We start from the raw sequence: 8154 nt of genomic DNA on the forward strand, positions 1-8154 counted from the left end.
AATCAAGTGAATTGTTTTGGGGGAAATTATAAACCTAGATTTCATCACTCATTGATTTTAAACTTCAAATTTATTATCTGCGTTATTTTTTTGTTTAGTTTTAAATCCTATTTTACTTTTGTTTGGATAAAATTAGATTGAGATAAATTGGTAATTAGCAATAGATTGGTATTTAGTCTCCGTGAGAATGATACTTTTTAATCACTTTATTTCTTGTTTCGATACGTATACTTGCGTGTGTAAATTTAGACAACAAGTTTTTGGCGTCGCTGCCGGGGATCGAAAGTATACTTATCAAAACAAGTAATAAAGTGATAAGAAATTATCGTTCCCATAGAGATTAAATACCAATCTATTGCTAATTACTAATTTATCTCAATTTAATTTTATCCAAATAAAAGTAAAAATAGGATTTAAAACTAAACAAGAAAATAACGCAGATGATAAATTTGAAGTTTAAAATCAATGAGTGATGAAATCTATGTTTATAATTTCCCCCAAAACAATCCACTTGATTAAATTCTCCTTCCCTTTATGATAAATTAGTCCACTATGATTGTCATCTAAGAACACTAAATTCTCTACAAACCTCTTCTGATAGTCATGTAAAAATATCCTTCTAAACTAACTCCCTATATGCCTATGAGAATTAAATCAAGAAGAATTCATTAAGAATAAGTTCTCATTAAAAATGCACATGCAACCTGAGTATATTCCTATCTCAAATTAGCATATGTTAATCTATTTAGGTCATGAACACAAAATAACTCTGCCGATATTATTAAGGTTCACCAAATCAATTAAATCAATGGTCAGTTAATCAAATCGCATTAAACATTGGATAGAATAAACAATCACATGTGGGATTATAGAAGAAAGAAAGAAAACTGATCAAATATCATGAATGGATTCCATTATAACCCTAGAATAGAAATTAGTTCATCATTGAAAAGAAAACAAAATCACAAAAGTATTTAGCCATTCTTAGATTACAAAATTAAGAGAAGAGTTAAAGTTAAAGAAGATAAAACTCAAGAGCCGTTCTCCAATTCCCATCCTCCTTCTCAATCTTCTGCCTCCAAGAAAAACCCTAAAAACTTATGTGCTGAATAAGGTTTAATTGTTCATATTTATAGGTATGGAGTCATTAGAATTTAAGAGCCCCAAAATCCGTCTCTAATTCGATCCCCAAAAATTAACGTATAAAGTTGGAAACGTAAGTAAGCTATAACCTTAAAACATGTCATGCCGCGGCTTATATTTTCATATTTCTATTGTGCAATTCTTGAATTCCTGCCGCAGCCTCGTTTTCTTTCAAGTTGCGGCTTGAAGACTTTTTAGCTTGTATTCTTAACTTCCTTCTTCCGAGAGTGAACCAATTTGAAGTCAGAATTTCTCTTAAACGTTGCTAAATATTCTAATGTTCCATATTGTTCCTAAACTACAAAATAAGCATAAAAATCAAATAAAAACATAGAATCACATAAAAAGTATAAAATAAATTAAACTTAACTAAAAACAACTAAAAGTCTCTAAAATTAAGAAAATATTATATTTAAAAGTGGTTAATTCGTAGGTATAAAACCTACTCATCAAATACCCCCAAACTTAACATTTTGCTAGTCCTCGAGCAAAACAAAAAACAAAGAAAAACCTAACTACAGGAAAGAAATCTAAAACAAAAATAAAACAAAAGCGATGATACTAGCCTGATTCTCCACACTTGCCTCAAAGATTGCGCAACTTTCATAATTCTTAAAAAACTTTAGAAATTGAAACAGTCTAGATTTTCAACCCAAATGTCATTTAACCTCACCTTGAATCCCTAACATATGTGCAAACAACTCCTTATCACTTAATCAGTTTTCAACTCAAATCAATTTATGCAATCAAGAATAAACACAGGTGATCTCTAGATATTGACATTGATGAACTCCGTAGGCCTATTTTTCATGTTATTCTCTACTAATGTAGGTCGTCACTCAATCAAGAATCAATAGGACTTTTATTCAGCTTGTAATGTGTTGCTGGGTTAAAGGTAGGATAAAAGGAAATTTTGTGGCTCAGATCACCCCTTAAACACATCAATCTCTTAGGATTCTCACAGAGCGCAAACTTACATTTCAACATTAAGTCACTCCGCAATCTCAATCTTGTTTCACTTCATTCCTTTGACAACCTTTTATTCATCATTTTTTATTATTTTTATTTTTCTTTTCATACTTTTTTTTTTCAAAATAGTCCACTGCACCCCCAAACTTATCTGATTCAATGCATTCTTTAACATGAAGCTATGTAGTGATGAGACAAATTTTTTTTTTTAACATAAGTATTTTTCGAACCTTGAATTGAATATTCTCGAAACTTTGCCTTCCACATTTTCGAAACTTCCCTTTCGACCCTTATTTGCATAGCTCAAAATTATCCAGTAGCAATCAATATGCCTAAGAGGTGATGGGTCAAATTTTGGAAAAATTAGATAAAAAAGGCTTGGTTAAAAATGTGGGTGCCAAAGAAAATGGGAAACACGGCTCAATGGGGAAGATTAGTGATAAAATCAACATAGGTAAGCTTAAAAGGCTCAATCGATCAAAAAATAGCCTAAATCATGTTCCTAATCAAGTGCAACCTAGGATTTCGCCTCGAGTAACAATCAAATAAGTTCTAGAGTTCATTGAGATCATAAATCACACTCAAAAGCATAAACATTCCTCAAGTGTATCAAACAACTAAGTGTATTAAGATTATAAGCTCAATGTAAAATAATTCAAAACAAGACTGAATTTCATCAGAGTTAAGCACATAGATATGTTCAACCTCCATCATTTTCTAAGAACTATGTCTATACTCAATCAAAATCATTATCATTGCCTGTAGATTATCAGGTAAAAATCATCACAAAACATTTTTTTTTAACACTAACTTAAGCACACCAAAACCTAAACTTACACACATTAAAGCAAACATGAAATAAAAAAAAAACGTTTTCAGAAAAATACTACTCCCACCCTCAAACTTAGTTATTGCATTGTCCTCAATGTAATCAATTAGAACCAAAGGTTGGTAAAAGAACTTCCCTGAAATATTTATTGGCGGTCAGGAGTCATCAGCATCATCTACGCCATCTTCATTGCTATTGTCATTCAGTCCTGCCGGTAGTGATGAAATGGTGAAGTTCATGTTTTGTTACTTTTAACAATCGATGGTCAAAAATCACAACTCCAACAACAAGTAATCGGAACCCAATCACCAACAACCGAAATGACAAGTATCACAACTGCACTCAATTATATCTACCAAGCACCATGTATATCAAACAATCCCCAAAATTTTCAACAACTTAACCTTCCCAACCTTTCTCATTGTCATTGAAATTTTCACAAACACCTGGTGTGAGCAAAAATTTAATGATCTCCCCAAAATTTAGTAATACCAACTACTGTCACAAAAGACCGTACATATTACAACACATAGTACTCCACCAATCAAACAATCCACACACCCATTCCAACATCAATCACTCCACCAATCACTCAGCATCAATCACCAATTAAATCCATCAAGTACACCCAAACAACCACAAGTGTAATCAAAACTCGAATTTTTCATTCCAAATAATCAAATATTTATTCACAATATGCAAAATAGGTTAATTGAATGTAAGACTTACAGACAAAACCTGATGGTGCTTCACTTGATTTGGTCAAATCGGCAAAGAAAGTACTCGAAAGATCCGTTGAAATTTGGTAAAATCGTGCTCACGGATTTTATCTCTCTTTAGCCACGTTTGAATATTGAGAGGGAGATATAAGAATAATGCTGGAGAAGAGGGAGAGAGATGAAGAGTTTTCTGTCGTTGAGGCACGAAGAGAAGGTTGGTTGTGAAATTGTGTAACATTAGAAATATTAGGGTAAGTGTAACCCTTTTCTTTGTGGGTACGAGTTTGGGTCGAGGCCTGGTAGAATATTATGCCAAGCCCCGCATTTTTATCTTTCTGATCAGTTCTGTCACGGACTCGTGCCTTGGCCTGAGAAGAGTTAAGCCACGACCTCTTAAAACTGTGAGATCAGGACCTGCTGTCTGGTTTAGATGTCACGGCTATAAATGAATAGATGCCACGACTTCTTCAATTTATACTTCCACCGCCTTGCATCATGTTACCAATGCCCTTGAATTGCTTACAGACTCCCAACATGTTTCAACAAAACATAATTGAATAGAATTAAAGAGAATTCAAAAAAATTATAATAAAAACAAACTAATTAACCTTTTTTTATTTTGAAATTAAAAAGAAAATAATGAAAATCAAAATAAACGAAGAGAGAGCTTAGAACGCTTGGGTTGCCTCCCAATAAGCACTTGTTTTAAAGTCATCAACCTGATTTTGTCTGAAGTCACGTCGAGTTTGCTAGAGTGATGGTGGATTTTTGATGGTCAATTCCCCACACATCCAAGATCTCCACCTCCTTCATGATTGGGTTAAGCTGACGTTGGTACTCAATAAAGGACTTATGATATTCCTCCATATGGATTTTTTGCATGCTGGTGGAAGGATAAACCCCCTTAATATCTATTATAGGCTATCCCAATGCTTTCTTGTAATCTCGCAACTCCCTTAAATGGCTAAGAAGAGACTTGAGCTCTAATGATGACGATTCTTGAGTTGACAGCTTCAAATGAGAACCTAATAGTGGTACTTCTAACAACTCAAATTTTGGTTTAGAACGAGAGAATTTTGGTGCAGCTTCCAAGTAGTTCACCAACTCCAAATACTCCAAATCTTTCTCATTGTATGTATTAATGATTGCTAATTCAAGTTGGTTAAATGGGAGTGTATCTTCATGGTCATGTTGAATACATGTGTCCATTGCATCAATTCTATAACAATCTTCAGGCTCTTCAGTGGGGGAACTTCATAGTTTTAAAAATATTAAACGTCACCTCTTGATCTTGAACTCTCATAGTAAGCTCCCCCTTTTGCACATCAATAAGAGTTCTACTTGTGGCTAAGAATGGTTTGTCAAGAATGATTGGAACATCTTTACCCTCTTCCATATCAAGAACAATAAAATCCACAGGGAATATAAATTTGTCAACCTTAACAAGAACATCTTCAATTTTTCCCCTTGGATACTTTAGTGATCTATCCGCTAATTGGAGTGTCACAGTAGTAGGCCAAGCTTCTCCCAATCCCAATTTTTCAAATATAGACAGTGGCATTAGATTAATACTAGCCCCCAAATCACAAAAAGCTCTACCAGAGAATTGATTACCTATTGTGCACGGTATAGTTAAGCTCCCTGGATCCTTAAGCTTTGCTAGAAGTTTCCTTTGAATGATAGCACTACACTCTTCAGTCAAACCCACTGTTTCAAATTCACTCAATCGCCTCTTTTTAGTCAAGATATCTTTCAAAAACTTGGCATAACTTGGCATTTGTTCTAAAGCTTCAATGAATGGAATATTAATATGCAACTTCTTGAAGATATTTAGAAACTTTGCAAACTGCTCGTCATGTTTTTGTTTCTTGAATCGTTGAGGAAATGGTGGGGGTGGGTTGTAGGGAGTAATATTTTCCAAGCCCGGCTTTTTATGTTCCTGGTTTGTAGCTTCTTTCTCTTGTTAACCCTTCTCTTTAGAAACTGTTTCTTCTGCCAATAAAACATCTGGTTCTTTGATAACATCATTCAGCTCTTTTCTACTCCTCAATGTGATAGCATTTCAGTGCTCCTTACCATCTCTTTTCGGATTGGTCTCTGTATTGCTAGGCAAGGTTCCTTGATGGCGATTGTTAATTGTTGAAGCAAGCTGACCCAACTGAATTTTTATATTCCGAATAGAAGTTGCTTGGCTATGGAGTTGAGTTCTAGTCTCTGTCATGAACTACTTAGTATCTATCATGAACTGATTAGTGTTGGTTTCCATCTGATGTACTAGATCTTCCAAAGAAGGCTTCTTTTATCTAGGAGGAGCTTGAGGATGATAACCCGATTGAAACATGGGTTTTGTAGATGAAGAGGTCTCTACTTGATTATTGTTACTCCATGAGAAGTTCGGATGATTTTTCCAGCCCGGAATGTAGTAATTGGAGTATGGATCATTTTGCATGTTACCAATAAAATTGAGAGACTCTAGATTATTAGGGCACATATCTCCTGAATGATTACCTCTAAAAATCTCACATGTAACAGTAGGAGTTTGAATGGTATGAACTCCAAATGAATCCAACTTCTTAAATAAAGAGGCCACTTGAGTAGTCAAAGCAGTAAAAGTATCTAATTGATGCACTCCTACTATTCTTCTTGGATTCATTTTCTCTGTATGATACTGGAATTTGTTAGAGGTCATCTCCTCTAATAAATTATACCCATCCTTAAATGTCTTCGTCATAAGAGATCCACCTGCTGCAGCATCAACACTCGTTCTAATAGATCCAACCAACCCATTGTAGACAATTTGGATGATCAACCATTCCGGTAGAGCATGATGAGGACATCTCCGAAGCAAATCTTTGTACCTCTCCCAGGCTTCATAAAGAGACTCACTGTCCAACTGCATGAAAGTAGTGATGTCATTCCTCAACTTTACAGTTTTTGAATGCGGAAAGTATTTAGCAAGGAATTTTTTCGCCAAGTCATCCCAAGTGGTGATAGACTCCCTTGGTAATGAGTTCAACCAATTCTTCGCCATGTCCCTCAATGAGAACGGAAATAGTCGCAACTGGATGGCATCATCATCAACACCGTTATACTTGAAAGTCACACATATCTTTAGAAAATTAGCTAAATGTGCATTGGGATCTTCGACATGTGAACCCCAAACTGAGATGCTTGTACCATCTGAATAATAGCCTACATGAGTTCAAAATTGTTGGCTTGTATTGTTGGACGACGAATACTAGTGTGAATCCCATCTACCAGTGGAACAGCATAGTCCCGCATAGACTTAGCATCTTCATTACCATTATTTTGATCGGCCATTGTATGGTGTTGAGAAGCTTCTCGCTTTTTCTTTCTATTTCTTCGACAAGTTTTCTCGATCTCAAGATCCAAAGAAACAAGTTTTGAATTTCCCGTACTACGCATACACTAGCCAAACACTTACAAAACAAAAAAACGTTTGGTCTAAAATCAAATATGATTGAATTAATATTAACAAAAAAGATTAATAAATTAGTCCCCGGCAGCGACGCCAAAAACTTGTTGGTCTAATTTATGCATGCAAGTATACGTATCGAAACAAGTAATAAAGTGGTAAGAAAGTATCGTTCCCACGGAAACTAAATACCAATCTATTGCTAATTACCAATTTATCTCACTCTAATTTTATCCAAACAAAAGTAAAAAATAGGTTTTAAAAATAAACAAGAAAAATAACGGAGAAAATAAATTTACAAATTTAAAATCAATGAGTGATAAAATCTAGGTTTATAATTTCCCCCAAACAATCCACTTGATTAATTTATCATAGAAGGAAAGATAATTTAATCAAGTGGATTGTTTGGGGGAAATTATAAACCTAGATTTTATCATTCATTAATTTTAAATCTGCAAATTTATTTTCTCCGTTATTTTTCTTGTTTATAAATCCTATTTTTACTTTTGTTTGGATAAAATTAAAGTGAAATAAATTAGTAATTAGCAATAGATTGGTATTTAGTCTCCGTGGGAACGATACTTTCTTATCACTTTATTACTTGTTTCGATACGTATACTTGCGTGCGTAAATTAGACAACAGCAAGTGTTTTCATAAACAAATTACCAAGGATGCTAAATAGGGTTTAATCCCTTACATGCTTGACAGGTGCACGCTTATGAGTGAATGAATAGAATGTACAACTATAAATTGGATCCATGCGGTCCTGTTTATATAACAGTTGGAGATGGTGGGAGCTTAGAAAAAGTTGATGTTGAGTATGCAGATGACCCAGGAAAGTGTCCTTCCATTGGAGATAACATACCAGAATTTGGAGGGCTATGCTATGTGAATTTCTAATAAGGCCATGCAAAAGGTAGATTTTGTTGGGACAAACAGCCAGAGTGGAGTGCGTTTAGAAAAGGCAGCTTTGGGAATGGAATACTAGAGGTATCTTCCGATTCTTTAATGGGTAGTCATTAAAGTCCAAACATGGTTATAAGCAGCTTAGACTTGT

The 8154-nt window shown here is 34.4% G+C and overlaps 1 non-coding gene across 1 annotated transcript; it reads left to right on the top strand.

Annotated features, from left to right (window-relative positions):
* Window positions 1-6479: 6479 nt before the first annotated feature.
* Window positions 6480-6586, top strand: LOC147382777 (small nucleolar RNA R71). The gene has a single exon (XR_015174112.1). It is a non-coding gene; the product is annotated as a small nucleolar RNA R71 (small nucleolar RNA).
* Window positions 6587-8154: the final 1568 nt, after the last annotated feature.

This window comes from Akebia trifoliata, chromosome 16, assembly GCF_017979445.1.
Source record: "Akebia trifoliata isolate Shusen 1 chromosome 16, ASM1797944v1, whole genome shotgun sequence".
Lineage (NCBI taxonomy): Eukaryota > Viridiplantae > Streptophyta > Magnoliopsida > Ranunculales > Lardizabalaceae > Akebia > Akebia trifoliata.